This window comes from Aedes albopictus, chromosome 3 (genome assembly GCF_035046485.1).
Source record: "Aedes albopictus strain Foshan chromosome 3, AalbF5, whole genome shotgun sequence".
Classification (NCBI taxonomy): Eukaryota; Metazoa; Arthropoda; class Insecta; order Diptera; family Culicidae; genus Aedes; species Aedes albopictus.
The window spans coordinates 233,476,601-233,499,018 of record NC_085138.1 but is presented as its reverse complement, the minus strand read 5'-3'; the positions used below and the strand labels follow the sequence as shown (position 1 = coordinate 233,499,018).

The 22,418-nt window shown below is 41.2% G+C and overlaps 1 long non-coding RNA gene and 1 pseudogene across 3 annotated transcripts in view; both read left to right on the top strand.

Annotated features, from left to right (window-relative positions):
- LOC134291600 (uncharacterized) overlaps positions 1–22,418 on the top strand; it is a 427,606-nt gene that overhangs the window by 343,826 nt on the left and 61,362 nt on the right. Inside the window, exon 5 of one of the 3 annotated variants that reach the window (XR_009999177.1) lies at positions 5,664–6,212. The exons of the other annotated variants lie outside the window; for them this stretch is intronic. This is a non-coding gene — a long non-coding RNA (uncharacterized LOC134291600). Of the gene's footprint in view, positions 1–5,663; positions 6,213–22,418 lie in introns of those variants that run through there. 3 annotated transcript variants of the gene reach the window in all.
- LOC134289782 (ubiquitin-ribosomal protein eS31 fusion protein-like) lies at positions 1,899–2,363 on the top strand (annotated as a pseudogene).

The following is a 22,418-nucleotide window of genomic DNA, read 5'->3' as shown; positions in this document are numbered from 1 at the left end:
GAGGTTGTCAAATCAGTATTGTATGGAACCGACACGATTGCACTAATGTGTAAAGTGTCGAAAATAAATTAACTAACTAACTAACTAGTATTGTATGGAACCTCATTTACGATAGTCACATAGAGTAAATTTTTCGCGTAATAATATTTTTACAGGAAATGCGAGAAAAAGTCGCAGATTACAGGAAATGAAACTGATGTGTAAAGAGCCTAAGGCTGCTGTTTGAAATCGAACACCTTTTACCACAGAGATTCCCAGCCACTTATGTTGCGATACTATCTTACTTCATACCACCTTACCATGCCCCCGTCGTCGGTGTGCCTCAGGTTGTCGTTTTTATCACGACAACAATGCATTGCAACTCTTTTCCTGTTTCCGAGCCCGGTCGCCGTAAGAGCACGTCAACTCGCATTGGTATCGTAGTTGGTTTCCTCTAGCTCTTGGCCCCCGCCTGCCCTTTTTTTAGTTCAAACAATTACAATGCTCTCCAACTCTTGCACAAACATAACCCAACAGCCCAAGCAAGAGCACACACCACACACCGCACACCGACACGTGACTTGCTAAACAAATCTCCGATACCCACATATGCACGTTTCACTCTCGCCTCGGACTCGGAACGGAATCAGCTCAGCTTCAGCTCCACACTTATAGCTTCTGACATGCATGCATCGTCGTCGTGATGTAATCAACTGTAGTAACTCTACGGAGAGAGAGCGAGAGTTTCATTTCATTAAGGTGTTATTGAACCGACCTCATTTTCGACTTTTCTCTCCACCCAACCCCAAACACGCGGCTTGCTTGAGCTGTTGAGGCAGTTTGAGCGATGACTTCGATGACGACGACGACAGCAACGACGCGGACGACAGACCTCAATTGGATGACGGTATGTGTCGACGTAAACGTTTTTTGTAATGCATGGGAAAAGTAGGTACGCAATAGTGTGACGCATGAACTGCACGACACTCATAACCTTCTAAAGGTGGAGGAGGTGGCGGAAGCGTGGATTGGAGATTTCCTATACTATTTTGAATTGACGGAAGATATTTCTAAAGTGTGGAACTAAATGTGCGGCTCGAAAAACGTTAACATGAGTTTCAAACATTATTTTTAAATTTGCTATGTGAACACACAACTCGTTCCGTTCAATCCTTGTCCATTGGATCCGGTCCTGGACGTTATGTGCTTTTAGGTCCTCTTCAACCGCAAACAGCCATCGCACCCGTGGCCTGCCACGGAGTGGCCGTCCTTTCCCTGATGGTTTTCTACAGATTATACTGAATATTATTTTCGCCTGTTCTTTTTGTGGCATCTATGTGACGTGACTAGCTCTACGTAGTCTGTCTGAGTAGGGGGTTCCAAGGGGCTTCAGGGGCGTTTCAGGGGGTTGTTTCACGGATTTAGAGGAGCCTTTTAAACCTAGTCGTGCATATGGGGGCATTATGAAATGCCTCCAAGATCCCCCTGAAACTCCCTCGGACCCCATGTAACGCACATGATATGCTCATGAACACCTGAAAACTACTCCGTAATTCATCCATAATGTCTATGAATCCCGTCAAAGATGCTCTGAAACTTCCTGAAATGCCTCCATAATTCCCCTAATACCCCCTCAGGCTCCATGTAACGCACCTGAGACCCTCCGAAACCCCCAAAAACACCTTCGCAACGTATCTGAACAAGCCTAAAATGCTCTAAGGCTTCTTCAAATTCCTACGAAATCCTCTTGAGGCCAACTCGAACTCCATGTTACGCACATGAGACCCTCCTTAACCCCCAAAAACGTACCTGTAACACCTCTAAAACCCGTCGCAAATCCTCTTAAACTCTCTGCAATGCTTTCGATTCCTGAAAACACCCTTTTACTTTGTGAATGGTGTCAGAGTAAGGCATCCAGGATGTAGATTTTCGTCAAGACCCTGACGGGCAAGACCATCACCCTTGAGGTCGATACGATCGAGAATGTCAAAGCCAAAATCCAGGATAAGGAGGGCATCCTCCCAGATCAGCAGCGTTTGATCTTCGCCGGCAAGCAGCTGGAAGATGGCCGCACCCTGTCCGACTACAACATCCAGAAGGAGTCCACCCTGCACTTGGTGCTGCGCCTCCGTGGTGGCGCCAAGAAGCGCAAGAAGAAGAATTACTCCACCCCCAAGAAGATCAAGCACAAGAGGAAGAAGGTCAAGCTCGCCGTCCTCAAGTACTACAAGGTCGACGAAAACGGCAAGATCCACCGTCTGCGCCGTGAGTGCACCAGCGAGACTTGCGGTGCCGGAGTCTTCATGGCTGCCCACGAAGATCGTCACTAATACGGCAAGTGCCACCTGACTCTGGTCTATTCCATGCAGGAGGAAAAGTAATAAAAATCGGCAATCCTGCTCTCTCCGGGTGCTTTTTGCGTTACTTCAGTAGAAATGCCCGAAGGGATCTTCTTCTTTAATATTTGAGAATGTTTAAGATCTCCTGGTACCCTGCTGAAAGCCCTTAGAACCCCCTGTAACCTCCTTTGCTCTCCCCTTTAACACACCGGGCCACCGTTGCAATAGTTATCGTCATTATTCAATATTCTTATGCTACTGGTACCCAAGAAACACGGAAGTTCTACCAGAAGCTCAACGCATCCCGCAACGGCTTCGTGCCGTAAGCCGAAATGTGCAGGGATAAGGACGGAGGCCTCTTGACGGGCGGACGTAAGGTGATCGAAAGCTGGAAGCAGCACTTCGATCAGCACCTGAATGGCGTGGAGAACGTGGAGAACAGGAGACCACGGCAACGGAGGAAACGACGACACCAGTGCAGCGGAGGATGGAAATGAACCAATTCTCTCGCTGAGGGAAGTTAAGGATGCCATTCGCCAGCTCAAAACTAACAAAGCAGCTGGTAAGGATGGTATCGCAGCTGAACTCATCAAGATGGGCCCAGAAAAGATGGCCACCTGTCTGCACCGGCTGATAGTCAGGATCTTGGAAACTGAACAGCTACCGGAGGAGTGGATGGAAGGGGTGATCTGCCCCATTCACAAGAAAGGCGACCATTTGGAATGTGAGAACTTCAGAGCGATCACTATTTTGAATGCTGCCTACAAAGTGCTACCCCAGATTATCTTCCGTCGTCTGTCACCTAAAACGAATGAGTTCGTGGGAAGTTATCAAGCTGGCTTCATCGACGGCCGGTCGACAACGGACCAGATCTTCCCCGTACGGCAAATGCTCCAGAAATGCCGTGAATTCCAGGTCTCAACGCATCACCTGTTCATCGACTTCAAAGCGGCATACGGCAGTATTGCTATGGAAAATCCTGTACGACAACGGCTTTCCTGGGAAACTGACTAGACTGATTAAAGCAACGATGGACGGTGTGCAAAACTGCGTAAAGGTTTCGGGTGAACTATCCAGTTCATTCGAATCTCGCCGGGGACTGCAACAAAGTGATGAACTCCCATGCCTACTCTTCAACATCGCTCTGGAAGGTGCTATGCGACGAGCCGGGCTCCACAGCCGGGGAACGATTTTCACACAATCCGGTCAATTTGTGTGCTTTGCGGACGACATGGACATTATTGCTAGAACATTTGGAACGGTGGCAGAGCTGTACACCCACCTGAAACGCGAAGCAGCAAAGGTCGGACTGGTGGTGAATGCCTCAAAAACAAAGTACATTCTGGTAGGCGGAACCGAACACGACCTAATTCGTCTGGGTAGTACTGTTACGATAGACGGAGATACTTTCGAGGTGGTGGAGGAATTCGTCTACCTCGGATCCTTACTGACGGATGACAACAACATGAGCCGTGAAATTCGGAGGTGCATCATTAGCAGAAGTCGGGCCTTCTACGGGCTCCAGAAAAAACTGCGGTTGAAAAGGATTCACCCACGCATAATGTACAAAACGCTAATAAGACCGGTGGTCCTCTACGGACACGGAACATGGACCATGCTCTAGGAGGACCTGCAAGCACTCGGAGTTTTCGAGCGACGCTTGCTAAGGACGACCTTCGGCGTTGTGCAGGAGAACGGTGTGTGGCGGAGAAGGATGAACCACAAGCTCGCTGCACTTTACGGTGAACCCAGCATCCAGAAGGTGGCCAAAGACGAAAGGATACGATTGGCAGAACATGTTGCAAGAATGCCGTACAACAATCCTGCAAAGCTGGCGTTTGCTACTGATCCGGTTGGCACAAGAAGGCATGGAGCGCAGAGGTGGGTGAACCAGGTGGAGCGTGACGTGGCGAGCATTGGACGCTACCGAGGATGGAGAGCAGCAACCACAAACCGAGTATTGTGGCGTACTATTGGTGATTATGTCCTGTCCTAAATGTGATGGTGAACAAATAAATGTGTGTAATGTATATTGCAATTCCTAAGGCCATTGCCTAACTTAAGGCGTTATTCGCGGTTTAGAGAATTTTAGTCCTAAAAAAACTCTGCAAGTACACAACGTGTAAGAATTTGGACAACATATTCGAAATCAGGGCCCCTGAGTTTACTAAGTATAGATATTTGCAACAGAAACGACCATTGTTCACTTAGGTGATCAATGTTTGTTACCCCAAATCAACAAATTCAAAAATTAGATTGAAAAACTTATTTTAAAACGTTTTAAAGTTTCACAATATTTTTTCGAGTAGCTTAACACATACTCAGAGGGCCAGTACTTGTTTTATAAATATAAAACATGTAACGTCCCGACTAGAAAACATATCAAGTTTATAACACATTGTGTTATGATGTTATAATTTTTATCTATAACTTATTATGCTAAAAACTAGATGCAGGATGATGTTAAAATAACTAAAATTGTAACAAAAAATACATCACTCTAATCACAATAATAACCTATTTTGTTATAATAAGATCAAATATATAAAACGATATGATATAAATTTTAGCTTCAAGAAAACTAGTGTTTATAATATTTTGATACAATTGTGTAAAATTATTTTCTGAATATCGAAGAATGAAAACTAAATTATTTCACAATGAGTTATTAAACATCATTTATAACATAATATGATATAATTGAGTTATAACATTTTTAAAAAATCCAAAGATGTTAAACATGATTATATCACAATTAGATCGTATGTTATATTTTTGTTAGAATCTTCTAGTCGGGGTAGGCGTAAACAAGAGAAATAATCAAGAAAGATCGGAAATTTTGATCAATGTTACCCCGGATTACGGTACTACACAATCATGATGTTGCCTGTCCAAATTTCCACTAATTTCACGCATCCTTCGTAAAATAGAAGATTTTATAAGCGTGTTCAATTCATATCAGATACAGTCCAGTCAACAAGTGATCGTATAAGATGTTAAATTGGAGGCGATCTGCGTACATTTTACATGCGCCTAAATGGAGGAATGCACGCATATGGCCTCCACTTTAGCATCCTATGCAACATCTTATACGATTACTGGTTGTCTGGAAGGCTTTACCAGCATTTCGTGCTGGAGACTTCAACTAGAAAGATGCATATAAACGACAAACCCAACCAATCGGATATGCCAGATAACTGATTCACTTAGTTTAGGTGTATTGCCAAGCGTTAATGAGAGCTCAAAACCTTGCGAGTGATCGTATTACTTTGTTATTCCCTACATCTGCCGCAATCTTCATTTCCCAGGAAGTAAACAAAGACTTTCCTTTCTTTCACTTTTCAGGTAAACCCAAAATGCAATGAACCATTGCAGCACACAGATCGTGACGCATTCATCAATCCGCTGCCCTACGAGAACCGGTCATCACGGAAAACGACGGTCTTCCGTGTATTTAGCAAAACGACGATGATACTCCTCTCCCGGGCAGTAGGCAATAACTGCTCAAAAGGCCATGTCAACCTGCGAGTCACGCCAGATACACGAGGGTGAGAGCAAATTAGGGTAGCGCTGCGCTGCTGGATCAGCCTCTATCGGACTTCCTGATTGCCCGTTTCCAGCTGAGCTGAACTGAGTATATCGAGACAACTTTTTTCTAGCTGTATCATTACACCATGTAGTTGCTGGCTGGATTACATAAAAATCCGATTATGCCTCGCGCGCGACGGTCGTCGCCATTGAACCATTAACTATCGAATGCCTCTCCTAGTCCTAACTTTTTTGTGTACCATTCCAAACTGCAACAACCGGTGAGGGTCTACGCCGCCGGACGACACGTCAGGAAAGCATATTGCTATCGACAAGGGAAAAAAGTAACGAGAGCTTGCACTCTACTGGTGCCGATCGGATTCAGAGCTGATTCACTCGTCCGTCCGTCCGTCTGTTCGCAGTATAGTGCTCTCAGCTGTCGATTTAACAACGTGGTAATGCCGGCACGCGGGCAGAGGAGCGACAAAAAAAAGCGAAACCTCGGAACGGGAAGAGAAAGTTGATGATGTTTATCTCGACTCGTCAAGCTCAAACACTTCCTCTTTCGCGAGTTTGTTTTTTCTGCACGGTTAGTCGGCTCCAGCATATGATACCGCCGAGCCGGAGAGTACGGTTGGAGCAGGAATATACACTGTGTATACTTGTTACGGGTAAACCGAGCTTCCCGGAACAGATGGTTCAACACGTTCGAGTTTTCTGAGAGTTTCCCTTTTAGAGGGAAAAATCCTTTCAGAAACTAAGAATACTATGTAAGACCGTTCGCAATGCTGTTTTATTTTGTATGGCGAGTTTTAAAATTTTTAAAACTCGCCATACAAAATAAAACAGCATTGCGAACGGCCTAAGAGTTTAAATTTTAACTGTGGTTTATACACTTCAACAATGGCAAGCTGTATGTTTCCTGCTGCGATTACTGCAGGATTTGCTGCTGCGAAACTCTAAGGGATTTCTCTCGGCGATCTCTCTTTTTTCCAGAGATAACACCATAAATTCATCTTAGGATTCCTTCAAAAATTGGGAACGTTTCATGGATTTCGTAGTGGGATTTACCCACAAATTCTTGCTGAGATTGTTCCAGGAACAATTTTCTATATATATATGTCCAGGCATTACTCCTGGTATACTTCCAGAAGTCACTCTTTGTTTTCCTTCAGTATGGGAAAAACTTAAACATTAGAAGACACAGAATGTTGATTAATTGGAAAATTGAGAGATGAAAATAAAATATTGCGTTCTGGTGGGATTCGAACCCACGACTCCGTATCCGCTAGACCGGTGCTTTGACCAACTAAGCCACAGAACAAGTAACGATTCTGTCGAATAGAAAGCCAAACTGACTCCGAGCCAACACCATGAACACTTCTATTGTCACAATTCCATCTCTCATTCTGCTTAGATGCCAACCTCTCAATACAAGCGAGAACGAATGGTCCACTGCACGAATTTATGCTGGCCTGCTTACTCTCACAGAAAATTTGACGTTTGAGCGGTGCCTACACCTCTCAAACGTCAAATTTCGTGTGAGAGTAAGCAGGCCAGAATAAATTCGTGCAGTAATCCACTGTTTTTATAGTACCGAAACTTACTCTCGGTATTCCTGCACAGAACCTTTTCCAGGATTTTTTTCTCTTGGGAATTCTTCAATAGCTCCTCCTAAAATTAGTCCATGGATTTATTCAGCAATTTATCTCGAGATTTTCCTAAGGATTCTTTCAGGAATTCTTCTAATGATTCTTTCAGGAAACGATGCTAAGATTCCTCCAGAAGTTCTTGCTGCGATTTCACCAGGAATTTCCGTTATGATTATTCCTGGAATTCCGGGAATTACTATAGCAATGCTTCCGGGGATTTCCAGATATGGTGGAGCGGACCTGGTGTGATGGCTAGAACACTTGACTATCACGTCGAGGACCTGGGATCGAACCCTACTCCCGACAAACTCGCAAAAAATGTGAGTTCTTCCTTCGGAAGGGAAGTGAAGCGTGGGTCTCGAGATGAACTAGCCTAGGGCTAAAAATCTCGTTAATACAGATAAAAAAAAAAATTCCAAATATTTGTATGCAGACATTTCAGTAGGAAATTCACCAATGCTTCCTTCCAGAATCACTGCGTGGATTTATCCGGGAATATGTCTAGCAAATATTACAGGAAATTCTCTTTAGATTCCTTCAGAAATTCCTGCAGGGATTCCTCCAGAAATTCAACCGGACTCATCCAGAGATTTCCAGGAAAAACATAAACAATTTATCCAGGAATGCCTCTGCGTAATTCTCAAAGATTTCTCTATAGATCTCTCTATAGGGCTTCCTATATGAATTTCCCAGAGGATCCTCTTGGGACTCCTCCAGGATTTCCTCTTGTTCTTCCTTAAACAGTATTTTTTGACAGTAATTTCTCGTGTGATTTCTTTCGGAATCCTTGCAGAGATTTTTCTATGGATTCTTGCAGGAAATTCTCCCGGAATTCATGCTAGAATTTCTCAAGCCTTTTGTACTGAGATTTCTCTAGAAATTGTTCCATATATTCCTCCAGAACCTTCGTGAATTTCTCCGGGAATTTTATCTGGAATCATTACAAGCATATTTTCAGATATTTCAGTAGGAATTTCTGCAATGATTCTTCTAGAAATTACTCCAAAGAGTTTTTTCATAAATTCCGCTAGGAATGCCTCATGACATTTTTTCGCAGATTGCAATAGCCCTAGCAACCAGAATTCTTGGAGAAACTACCCAAGGAATTACAGGGGAAAACCATACAAGAATTCCGAAAATCATGTCTGTCGAATCTTCTACTTTTAGTAGAAGTTACCGGATAAATTTGTGGGCTTCGTGGCCGAGCGGTTAGCGGCGTCAGTCGTTTAGGTGTCTCGTAAGCCTCGGAGTGTGGGTTCGATTCCCGCTCCAGTCGGGGAAAACTTTTCGTCGAACGGAAAATTCTCCACTTGGCCACTGGGTGTTATATATGTTGTCCGTTGTCTAATGTTAGTAATGTTCAGTCTGTAGAGGCCGCAAGGTCGAAGACGGTGTAATTGTCTTTAAAAATATCTAAAATATTTCTGAAGGAATTCCTTTCAAGTAACACACGTGTCACAGAAAAATCACGGCAGCGCCGGTTTTGGTTGCGTAAAAGTCAATGTGATTCATTTCTAATAAGTAAGTATTTAGGTATTTGTCAGGAGAAAGCCCAGTGACTTATGCGCAACAAAACTTGCACTGTCGTGACTCTTCTGTTGACAAGTGTGCTACTTGGGAGGGATTCCTTCAGAAATTTTTCAAGATATTTATCCGATAACTTCTATTGTAAGTAAGAGATTTCTTCAGAAATTGTTTTCAGAATTCTTGCGTGGTTTTGTCCTTTGATTCCTTGGTAGTTTCTCCAGGATTTCTTCTAGCGATTCCTATAGAAACTTGACCTGGAGTTTTATCAAGGATTTCTCGACTTTTTTTGTATTTCTTTAGTGGTTTCTGCGGATTTAGAAACTTCTCCTCTATAACTCTATCCAAGAATTCTCTTAGTAATAGGAATTGTGCTGGTGTCAAGAAAAATGCAACGGTTGCTCATGTCAGCGATTCCTTGCCTAAGTTTCCCACGCATCGAGATAGGGCAATAAATTTCTTGCGATTGTGCACTACCCATTACAAATTAAAGCTAAAAGGCAGCAGAATCGGAGCCAGTTGGGGAAGTATGAGTTATAAATAACAGACGTTGGTTTATTTTCAGTTGTTCACAGCTAAAGGTGGCTTCTCTAGAAATTCCGTCAGCGATTCCTCTATAAATTTCTCTATGCATTCAAAGATTCCTTGAGAAATGTAACAAATAGTACATTGAAACCTCATAAATGCACATTTTATTTTCCGTATCGGGCCCCTCGTTTGGGAACTTAGATATGAAAAATAAAATGGAACATTACAAATGCACAAAACACAAACATGCAACACATAACATAAATTGTGCCCAGTTATTCAAATAGATAACTAAGTCCGAACCCATGATGACGAGGTTTCATAATTGTTCTTGGTCCATCAGTCATCCTAGAATTGTATTTTGTTTGGCAGTTCGCCTTTTAGTTCGCAGCATCTGTTGCTGCCTTCATAGCTTATTTTGGTCTAGGAATTTCGAATCCTAAGGGGCATCCCGATTCGGGTTTCATCACTAGAGTTCTATAACTTGAAGTCTTTGCCAGGGAAAGGTTTACATCTCTAGTTCTTAATCACGGCCCGAAATGGGCTGAATGTTGGCAATCGGAATTGGATTGCGGGCCTCTATTCTGCCAGAGCCCTATAAATGTGCATTAATACTAGGGGAATATTTACAAGTTAAAATAGCACATTTAACACAAAAATAAAACTTGTAATAGAAATTGCCCCTAGGAATTCGTCTTAAAGTTGATCCTAGGATTTCTCTAAAAGTTGCTTTAGGAATTCTTCTAGGCATTCCTACAAGCTACAAAGATTTCTCTAACCGTTCTTCCAGAGTTTTCTTTAGCATTTCCTTTAGGAAATCCTCTAATAATTCCTCCAAAGGGACTCCTCTACGTGTACCTCAAGGTTTTCCTCTACGATTTTTTAGGGATGCCTCTAGGAATTGGTCCAGGGATTGCATGTATTATTCCAAGAATCCCTCTTGGGATCTATCTAGAAATATTCCTACCCAAGCAACACACATGCAGGGTGTCTACTACCTGGAAAAACCTGGGAAACCGGGAATCATCAGGGAATTTTATTTAACAGGGAAAAACCTGGAATACTCTGGGAATATTGTGAACACTCAGGGAAATTTTGCACCGATGAAAAAAACAATAAAAATTTAGGTCGTATGAGCGAATTTTATTACATATCAAACTACTCAAAAATAGAGTCCACAAAGTTTACTATACCATGGATCTGAATATAAAAAAGTTTTCAATTATGTAGTGTTAGCACAGTGTGTTAGTACATCCATCTGAAAAATCGCTACAACGATTTTTCCAGAAATATTGTCAGGTTTTCTTTTTGGAATTTCTTTGGAAATACCTCTTGAAATTCCTCCCAGGGTTTTTTACACGATTCCTTCCGTATTTTTTACGCCATTTGCCTTGGTATTCCTTTTTGAATTTCTTCCGGAGATTCTTCCGGATTCCTACCAACATTTTTCTTAAATTCGAACATTTTTTTCCGGAATTTTCAATCTTCTTCGGAATTCCGATTGATTTCTTCTGGAATTTTTACATACAGAATTTCACATCATACAGATCATTCAGATTTTCTCTAGAGATTTTCCTAGTATTGCTCCCAGAGTTCTCATAGATTTCTACCAGGATTCATCCCGAGATCTCCACAAGAGTTTCTCCCAGGATATACCGCAGATGTTGTCACGGAATTTCTGTTAGTGTTTCTCTGGGAATTCCTCTTCAAGGTGTTACTTTAGGGATTTCTACTAAAGCTACTCCAACGGTTTTAAAGAGTTTTTCACTAAATTCACAGGAATTCCTTCCTGGATTTCTTCTGAAGTCTGTCCTGTGATTTCTTAAAGAAATTAAGCTTTCTTCTAAAGTTTCTTTTTGGATTTCCACAGAAGTTTCAGCTGGTATGTTTCCCAATGCTTCTCACTGTATTTTTTTTTTTTCTTTAGATTTTTCTCGGAGCTTCCTTCCGGTGTTGATCCTGAGATGTCTCTCAGGGTTTTTCAGAGTTTAGCCTGGACTCTCTTAAGATTAAGAAAGTCTTAACACCAGCTTCTGCTGGTATTTCTCTCTCGCTGCAGTATTTTTTTCCGATATTTTCCATGGCTTTTCCTTGTAGCTGATTATCTAATTTCTTGCAGTGATCCACCTGAGATTATTTTCTTACAGATTTTCTAGGGATTATTCCCATAGATCTTTCCGGAATCTCTAACAGAAATTATTCCGAGATTCTGGATTCTCTTCTATGGGATTTATTTAAAAATTGCTCCCGGAGTTCTTCCAGAATTTTTTTTCAAAGGGATTTTATTGGAATATCTCCTGGGATAACTTACGAGATTTCTTGTAAGAGATTCCCGTAGAAATATGTGAAGGTATCCCGGTCAAATCTCCGCAAAGACTTATTGGAGAAATTCAAGAGGAACTACGAAAGAAATCCTGAGAGAAACTGGGACATCGCGAAAAAAAGTTCTGAGACTAATCCCAGGAGGAAATATAAAGGAAATTTAAGGAGGAACTTTGAACACCTCTAAAAGTTATCCCGGGAGAAACTACGTGTGAAATCCCGCAAGGAAATCCACGAGAAATATCTGAAAACTGTCTCTGGAAAAAAAACCCTAATTAATCCACCTAGCGGTGATGGTGCCTTTCTCGTGCTTTAAAATATCTTTTCAACAAAACTCGAGCGACATGTTGATGACATTGACATAAATACAAAACGAAAACTGCTTGCTAAATCTACTCAATATGGATACATTTTATATTAGCATAATATTCAGCATAATATTCAGAAAATATAAGACAACGATCCAAAACTCAAACCAAACAAGTGTCATGAAGCCGCAAAATTTTGAAACGTCATTTTAGATTTTCCGGTCATCATTTTATGACTCCGGATATCTATCCCAACTAAACTAACCGCCATCTTGAACATTGAGACACCATATTGGATGTTCTGGTATTCATTTTTGGACTCTGCACCTAAAATTACATAAAACAGTCGCCGTATTGAATTTTGGCATGTCGTTTATGATTTTCTGGTTACCAGTTTTCGACGAATACCGGCATTCTTCCCCATTCAAACTATAGTCATATTGCAGACCTTGTGAAACAGCGCACAGCTTGGGTTTTCTGATTACAAATTTTGAATTCTGGACATATTTCCATACAAAATATGCTTATAATGCAAGAATTAATAATCCTATAAAATAGGCACTAACTTGAATACTGGGCCATTATCTTGGACTTTGGACCGCTATCTTGGATACTCTGGTGGACTCCGAACATATTTGAAGGTAGTAAAAAGTGTCGACTGTTTACAAGACTGGTCGTAATTTGATGTACCGCATCCATGGGTTTGGTTAAATTTTACATTTTACTACCCGGATCTGATTCCGGGTAACTACCGGCTGAACCAAATATGGTCTAACATTATTGTCTTGTTAACCCTCGAGCGATCGCGCTGTTGTATTTTGTACAACACGTTGAAAAAATCTCACTTTTTGTACTCAGCATCAGTGTGGTGCTGACGCAGGTAGTCAACCGCGCGAGTTACGGAAGGTTAAACTGTTCATCGGTTAACCAAAAACGCTGCAAATTGATGGTGTCACATGCAGGGTTTGACAATTTCGACGGGACTCTCGGAACCAATTCCGGAACACTACCAGTTGTCTTTAGTGTGACGTACGGCTATTTTCTAGCTAACTGTTCATCAGGTTATCGTAAAAACCACGATTTGATGTGTCACATGCCTGGATCTGGTTTACTTTTACATTTGGCCTCTTCCGGCCACTCAAAACCGATTCCGAAACACTTGCTGGCCGTTCACTAGGTAATCTAAAAAGCCGCTATTTGATGTGACGCATGTACGGGTTTGTTTCTCTTTCAGATTTAACCACTTCGGCGGGAATTCCGGAACACTACTGGTTCAGATATGGTCTGAGATGGTTTTCCTGCTCATTGTCCATCAGGTCATCGAAAATGCCGTGTTTTGATGTGTCGCATGTATGGGTTTGGTTCAATTGTATATTTGGCCACTTCAAGCGGGACGCCTAGAACCGGTTCCGGAACACTACCGGTTCAGATATGATCTGAAATGATTTTCCTGCTCATTATCCATCAGGTCATCGAAAATGCCGTGGTTTGATGTGCCGCAGGCATGGGTTTGGTTCAATTGTATATTTGACCACTTCCAGCGGGACGCCTAGAACCGGTTTCGGAACACTACCGGTTCAGATATGATCTGAGACTATTTTCCTGCTTACTGCTCATCAGGTTATTGAAAATGCCGTGGTTTGATGTGTCGCATGCATGGGTTTGGTTCACTTGTATATTTGGCCACTTCCAGCGTGACGACTTGAACCGGTTCCGGAACACTTTCGGTTCAGATATGGTCTGAGATGATTATCCTGCTCATTGTCCATCAGGTAATCTAAAATGCCGTGGTTTGATGTGTCGCTTGCATGGGTTTGGTACAATTGTATATTTGGCCACTTCCAGTGGGACACCCAGAACCGGTTCAGGAACACTACCGGTTCAGATATGGTCTGAGACAATTTTCCTGCTTACCGCTCATCAGGTTATCGAAAATGCCGTGGTTTGATGTGTCTCATGCATGGGTTTGGTTCACTTTGATATTTGCCACTTCCGGCGGAACACCCTGAACCGGTTCCGGAACACTACCGGTTCAGATATGGTCTTAGACTATTTTTCTGCTTACCGCTCATCAGGTTATCGAAAATGCCGTGGTTTGATGTGTCGCATGCATAGGTTTGATGCATTTTCATATCTGGTTCCTTCCAGGGATACCTTCCAGGGATACCGTTCCGGAACACCGCATATCTCCGGAACGGCTGAACCGATCCGAACCATTTTCAATAGGAAACAATGGGACCAGATTCCGCTTCGAATGAACCGTCGGTCATTGAAATCGGATGAGGTTTACTGCCAAAAAGTGATGTGAGTTTTTTTGTACACACACATACAGACACACACACGCACACACATACACACACAGACATCACCTCAATTCGTCGAGCTGAGTCGATTGGTATATGTGATTTGACCCTCCGGGCCTTCTATCAAAAAGTCATTTTTGAAGTGAACATATAGCCTTTCCAGTACACTTAGTGTACGAGAAAGGCAAAAACCTGGATGAACTTCTTCAAAAATCCCTAGAAACTCTGGAAGAGGTAGGTACATACTCTATTAGAGATCCCTTGAAAACCTCGAAAAACCTGATAGCGTAAAAAATCTCGTAAGGAGCTATTTATGGAAGCAAATGCGTAAAAACCTCTGGATATTCATGGGGAAACTGAAGAAAGCCAGAAAACAAAAATCTTTGATAATTTCAAGGAAAAAATCTGCGAGGAACTGGAAATGAATTCAAAGGAGGAATTCTGTACACACATCCAAGTTCATATTCAAAACTGTGTATGGAATTTAACGGTCATATAGTCTGTGGAATTACTGATTGAACTCCTGATTGTTTTTTCTTTCCTGATTTTTTAGAGTATTTGAATGTCATTGTAGGTGGAAAAGACGAAGCAAGGAACTTTGGGACATATTCCTAAACCGATTATTGCAATATATTCGAAATAGTTATGTTAAAAGTTCATAAGAAAGAATTCAGCGATTTGGTGAAATCGCTTGGATAATAAATATTGAGCATTTCTCTTTAAAAAGTGTAACACAAGTTTTGAGGATATTTCTGTATAGTTTTTGAGAAGTATAGACATTTTATAAAATTTGAGATAATCTATTTATCTACATTTAAATTTTCCCTCTGGAAAAACCTGGAAAAGTCAGGGCATTTTATTTTGTTTTATAAGTAGACACCCTGACATGAATACAAAACAATCACGGCAGCGCAGGTAAGGATTGCGCAGCTATTCACAGTGACTTCTGTGCAACCCTTACATGCGCTGACGTGACTGATTTGTAACCATGTGTGTTGCTTGACTAGGAGATTCTCTAGCAAAGAATTCCTTTGAAGATTAATCTTACAGAGATTTCTCTGTCTAGTAATTCGTACAGATATTCTTCTAGGAATTCCTCCATAAATTTCCCTAGAGTTTTTTTGATTGATTCCTCTAGTAATTCCTTCGGATATTCTGCTAAAACTAGCTAGAGTTTCCTCTAGAAATTCTTGTGGGGATTTGTCCACGAATACCGGTAGGGATTACCTCTAGAGATTTTTCTTGGAACTGATCCAGGAATTCTTCTGAGAATTGCTTCAAAAATACCTCTATGAATTCTTGCAGCAATTCCTCTGACTATTCGTCTAGAAAATCTTCTATTAATAACTCCAGAAGTTGCATGTTTTACAGAGATTTATCTAGTAATTCTTTCAGATATTCCTCTAGAAAATTCCCCAGGAGATTTCTCTGGAAATTCCTTCAGGAAATTATCTATGAATTCCTCTGAGAACTTCCTTGAAAATTGATTTGAAATGTTGATTCTGAAAGGCCTATAAATAGGATGACTTTGGGCAGGTTTGTTCTCTTCGTCATGAGGGGTTTTGTCAGCCAAATATCCTTAAACCTGGTCGTCTTATTCAGCTTATTTGGGCAAGATTTGAGGCTAAATTCGAGTTCAACAGATTTCAAAACCTCCATGATGAAGAGAACAGAACAGAAAAAAAATTATGTCTGTTTTGCTGTTCGTTCTTAACCGGCCTTAACCACCACATAACAGATATCGTTTCCTTTAAAAGTAAAAGTTTCACTCAGTCAAGATTTTTGCCCATTTCCTTTTCCTGTTTGTTGTAGCGCAGTAGATAGGTACGTATCTAAAAATTAGCAGATTTATTTCAACCTTCCGGAATATTAAAAATTCAATCCACAAGTTCACAGCCCCATCTCGCTCTTCGGCAGCTCCTGAGCCGCACAGCAGCTTTGATGCTGTGTAACTAATAGCAACAACAGCGAATTTCGACGGTTATGCTTTCGAGCTGTGATTCGTAACATGCCGGCTGGTCGGTCGGTCGGTATTGCATATGTTCTGTGTAAGCCACTCATAGACAGCCGTAGGCGCCATCATGTTGGAGAAGGGTGAAGCTTTTTTGTCTTTCAAGTACTATGGGTACGCCGCTATGAAAACCGTTCGTGGGCGATTTGGCCATGGCCCATGGCCTTTAAAAATTTCTCCTGAACCCCTTCGCTTCGGGTGACTGGCAGCCAGCGGTGGATGGTTTTAACGCCTTACATCATCCACTTACGGCGCGGCGGTCGTGAGTTGGGTGTTTGGTTGAAAGAAGGTTTGGGCATGACATGTTGGTTTGAGCTTTTACTTTCTACTTTTTTGTTGATATATGATCATCATCATCGTGGTGGGTCAATGTTTTGCAGAGAGGTGTGACGTACAGATCAAACCTTATTATTTGAAGGATTAACGGCATTATTCTCAAACGACAGGATTTTTCGTAAAACCAGCAAGAGCTGGGTAAAAATGTTAGTGAAAAACTTGTTACAAAATCGATTGTTCAGTACACATTACATTTTAGATTTTACAAGTGACATTTTAATTAAATTTTAAAACACATCTAATGCAAATGATCGAAAATAATTCCAGTATAATATCGGTAAACTACCGATCGTTATTAATCCTCCTAGCCAGATGGTTTCAAGTTTAGTCGTTTATTTTTCACGACCATTGCCGTTTTCCAAAAAAATAACACGAAAAAGAAACACGAAACATTACAAAAAAGCAATTCACTTAATATGCGACCCACCACCAACCACCGACCGGTGTAAACGATCACCTCATTCACCCAATCACACCCAGATCGTGGCATCAGAGTACAACGACCGCAACTCCCATGTAACGGTGGTGTTGCTGCTGTCGCTGTTGTTGAACCACCGAAAACGAGATTCGTTATATAAAACTCCGGTTATTCGTGAGACGGCCCCCGGTCGTCATCGCTCTCTGTTGTCGTCATGATGATCGTTATGATGATCATCATCATCATCATCATTCGCGCGAACGCCCGTTTATAAAGTGAAAGTTGAAAAATTTAACATTCACAGTCCAAAAGCGAACAATACCCCCATCACCGCGCGCAGCACTAGCTCAGGAGCCGCGCGCCGCGCAGGTCCCAGTCAGTCGGTCAGACCTATAGGTAACGAACAACAATGCCCCATTTGGCACAGTAAGCGGAGAATCGGCCAAAATATGATAATATCAGAGGTCGATGGAAGATGATCTTTGAATGGATTTGTGGATTTCAGAATGGTGATAGCTCGAAAGTACTCACGTACTGATTTTGCGTCTTTCTTGTAGATACACTAGTATATTAACACTTTCTCAAATAGTTCATACAGGGGATTGTTTTTATTATCGAAACAATTTGGTACAAAGTTTCTCAGAATTTGATGATTTTTTTTTTTTCAAAGGTAGGGTTGATATATAAAAACTAAATTGAAAAAAAATCAGGATCGCCTAATTTTCCGGAAAACTCCAGTGGAAAACAAAAAAATTTCACAGACACCACCTACTTTGAAAAATCATAACTCAAGAACGAAGCATCGTAGGCACATTTTTTTGTGAAATCATTAGCAAATTTTCTCAGCAATTCACAAAAAATACAAAGTAAAAATTGTTTTCCACAAAATTTTTCACTGTTGAGGAAAATTGGTTGAAAAAGTCGAAAAAATATTTTCGAAGTCTGGATAAATTCTTCTAAACACAAACATATTTTTTTATATATGCTCGAAATATCTCTTGGGAGATTTAAATTACGAATAACATTCTTGGTTGATTGATTGATTTGTCTTTATTAGAGAGACTTTCAGCCCTTGGCTGGTTCGTCTCTATAACATTCTTGGATTATATTCCATGAAGTTCTCTTCTCAAATTCCTCCAGGAAGTCCTGTAGAGGAATCTGAAGCAATTTCACTATGAATTCTTTTAGAAAACCTTCTATGCTTAAGACATTTTCCATGAATTATTAAGGAAATTTCTCCGGGGATTCATTAAGAAAACCGTCCACGGATTCCAGACGCGTAGTATTGTTAGAAAATTAAGAGTTAAGAATTCCTTCATCAATTTCTTCTGGGATTTCTTTAAAAAAAATACGAATATTTTTTCGGGATGCCTTAAGTTTCTTCATATTTTTTCAGAGAATTTCTATTGAGAACTTCCAAAAATGGTTACATTGATTCCTTAGTAATTTCATAAATTAGGTCATGGAAAAAATGTCCATTTTCAACCCGCTCCCTTCTGCAATGGCATACTTTTTGTATGGAGCCTCCTCTGAAATTTGTGTACCCCCTCCTTCCTCAAAGCGTAACGCTCTCCCGTCATAAAAACTCCAGAAATTCCATTTCCCAAGCAAACCGAGGGTTCTTTCAGGAATTCCTTCATCGGTTGCTTCGACAATCCATTCAGGGCTTTTCAAATAAATTTCTTTTCTTCATGGAATGTGTCCAGGAAATTTTCTAGAAGTTCTTTCATAATGTTGTTTAATGATTCCAGCAGATATTCTCCCAGAGATTTCAGCTGAAATTCATATACAGATTCCTTCATGAGTTCCTCCGGGTATTCCTTCATGTACTTATTTCACCAAAAATTCCTCCTGGATACCTTTAGGAATTTTAACTGAGATTCTTTAGAAAATTCGTAATTTTTTTAGAAACAATTCCTAGAAAGTTTTAAATAAATTACTTTGGCAATTTCTAATGAGATTTTTAGGGAACCCTAACAGAAGTTTTAAAGTTTCTTTAAACGTTCAGAGATTCTTTTAAAAATACGTTCACGAATTCCTCCGGTAATTCTTTCAATAATCCTCTTTGAATTTTGGTAAGAGATTTATCTAGATTTTTCTTTAAATATTTATTAATAAATCTTCTTAGGAATTACATCAAGGGATTCTGATGGAGAGTTTCCAGAAATTTCTTTAGCAATTTTTTCTAGAATTTCATCAGGAATTCCATGGTATTCTTTCACATTATCTTCCTGGGAGTCGTTTAAGAATATCTTCAGAGATTTCTACAGGCATTAGATAGACAATTTATTCCAAAAAATCTTTTAAGGATTGTTTTAGAAATTCCTTCATGGATTCAATCAAAAACTGAATCCTCAGATTTTCTTTTGATTATCAGAATTTTCAGCGATTTTTTTCGTAATTCTTTCTTGGAAAACTTCGTCAATGGTTACCGAAGAAATGTACGGAAGGTTTCTCTTTGGAATTCCTTTTGCGTTTCCTTTAAAGATTCCTCCAGGAATTCTTTCAGATATTTCTTCACAGATTTTTACAGAAATGCTTTATGAAATTACATGAAAAATATTGAAGTAATTCTACAAGGGTAACCTGAAAAAGTTCTAAAGAAATGTTTGAAAATTTCCTGGAGAGATTCCTAAACAAATTTCACTGAAGTAATTTCATAAATAATCGTTGGAGGAGTTCCTTGAGGAATCCCTGGGGAATGCCTGATGGAATTCCTTAAGATAGATTTAGAGGAAATTCTAGAAGAATTTTATGAGAAACTTTTGGAGAAAGTTAAGAAAACATCCTGGAGAAGTTTCTGAGAAAATCCCGGGAGGAATTTCTTAAGGATATCTTTAACGAATATCTGAATTAAATGTCGAAGAAGTTTCTGAAGTATGTTTGTCAAAAAATGTCTTCGGGAATCTGTGCAAAAATTACAGACAATGGGACTGAAGGCATTATCGAATAAATCTCCTAAAAAATGTTGAAGAGATTCCTGGATGATGGTTTTGAACAAGTCCTGGAAGAACTCCCGAAGATACTTCTAGTGAAATTCTTGAAAGAACTTGTTGAAAAATGTCCGAAAGGAACTAGTGGATAAAAATCCCTGAAGCAACTTCCCTGGACGAATATTCGGAACAAAATTGAATCTATTGGAAGAATTCTTGAAGGAATCATCAAAAGAAATTTCCTTAATACACATGCCTGAAAATTTCTTGAGATATTCTTGGAGAAATATATCCTGAAGTGATTTCTGAAGGAGCTCCTAAAATAATCTCTGAGGGATCCCTGGAAAATTTTCTGAAAGAATCCCTGAAGTAAGGTTTCATTAAACCCAAGAGAAGTTTACGATACAACCCCTAGGTCTAGAGGAACGTCCAAAAAAATATTTTGCGAATTTTCTGGAGGATTTTCTGGAAAGAACCCTAAAGGACTATATAGAGAAATTTATTATGAAACCTCTCGAGCAGAACTGATGTACAAGTGCTGTAGTCCCATGTACGGGAGCCACATAGCAAGCGAATTCCCAGGAGCATTGTGCATTTTGAGATTCAAAGTTGAGTTCCTCATTTTTCTAAAGATGTGTCTAATGTGCTTCGTCTCGTGCGCTGATTGGAGTGGAAAATTTTATGACAAAAACTTCCTAAACAAACGAGATTGAAACCTTAACTTTTGCAGCGAGAGTCCCTAGTCGTATCGTATAGACCAACAAGACACTTGAGTTGTGTACGAAAAAAAAGTTGTTGAGGTTCTTCGTTACCAAGAAATTGTTTTTCACCTTAGATACCAACAGGTCACGTAGCGCATGAGACGAGCTCTCCGGGAGCTATGCACCTAGCTCGCACAGTGTCGACCCTCTAGTCCAAGCTAGGATGTAGACCCGTTAATGATGGACTCTGCACCATTCCTACTGTAGGTTTTTTTGTCGCCTACGTTTGCGACATCCCCGTTCAGTCCAGCCATTGCTTTGAGTAGAGCCCAGCCTCTCGCGTTAGCCAAGCGGCTACCCCACTCAATCGCCCAGGCGTTGCAGTCTCCATCGATAACCACGGGACTCAATCCTACTAGTGCGCTTACTATCGAGTCTAACATGGACGAGAACTGGTATGTCGGATACCTTTCGCATAACAACTGCAGTAGTACACCCCGTTGATCTTCGCTATTGCGAAGCCCTCGTGCAACGTGGAAATTATTTCCTGGACCGGAAAACAATTGGTTGTACAGACTGCCACTAGCTTGGTCTTACCCTCTACTTAGTTCTCGTTATCGGGAGGGATGCGGTATGGATCCGATAGTAGGGTGATGTCTGTGCTTGACTGCGAGACTGACAGCCACAGCAACTGTTGTGCGGCTTCACAATGGTTCAGGTTATGCTGTGTAACCTGCATTATCGTTTGGAACTTCGACCTCCTCGCGTGCCTGGACATTTAGGTCCGTCCGTCGTGTGGCCCTTGTTCGCCGTGCAGTCAGGCATTTTGGTGCAGAGTTGCACTCCCTGGCGGTATGGCCTTCTGCTCCGCACTTCCTGCGGAGCTTACTCCGGTCTGGGCCTTTGCATGCCCAGGACTTATGCCCTTGCTCAAAGCACTTGAAGCACGCCACTGGCGGCTCGTATATGCTGAGCGGCCACACTGACCAAGCTACCTTGATCTTGCCGACTGCAATCGCCTTGTTCGCATCCCCTACGGGGAATTTGAACGCGGCAATCTGCTTGCCAGCCGGACCCTTACGCAGACGGATCAACGCACTTGGTACATCTATCTCACACTGCTGTTTGAGTGCGGCTGCGAGCTCCTCTGCGTCGGTAATCTCGTCCAGGCTTTTACACTGAAGAGTTGCCTCCGCCGTTAGGGCTCTTACCTGCACCTCTTCGCCAAGTACCTCCTGGGCTAGTGCTTTGTAGGAAGTACCTTTATTGGCTGCTTCCTTCTTCAGCACTAGCATCATTTCTCCCGTCCTGGTGCGCCGGATGCTTTTTACATATACACTCCCGTTCAAAAGTTTGGGGTCACCCTCTCAAAAACATGTCATTTTTTTAGGCCCATATCTCCGTCAATTTGCGTCCGATTTCAAAACCCTAGGTTTCATTCAAAAGATAATAAGTCAAAGAAACTTTGAACATGATTTAAAAGAAACTTTTTCAAAAAATTTTGTATGTAAACTTAACCCAAAGTTGCCAAACTTT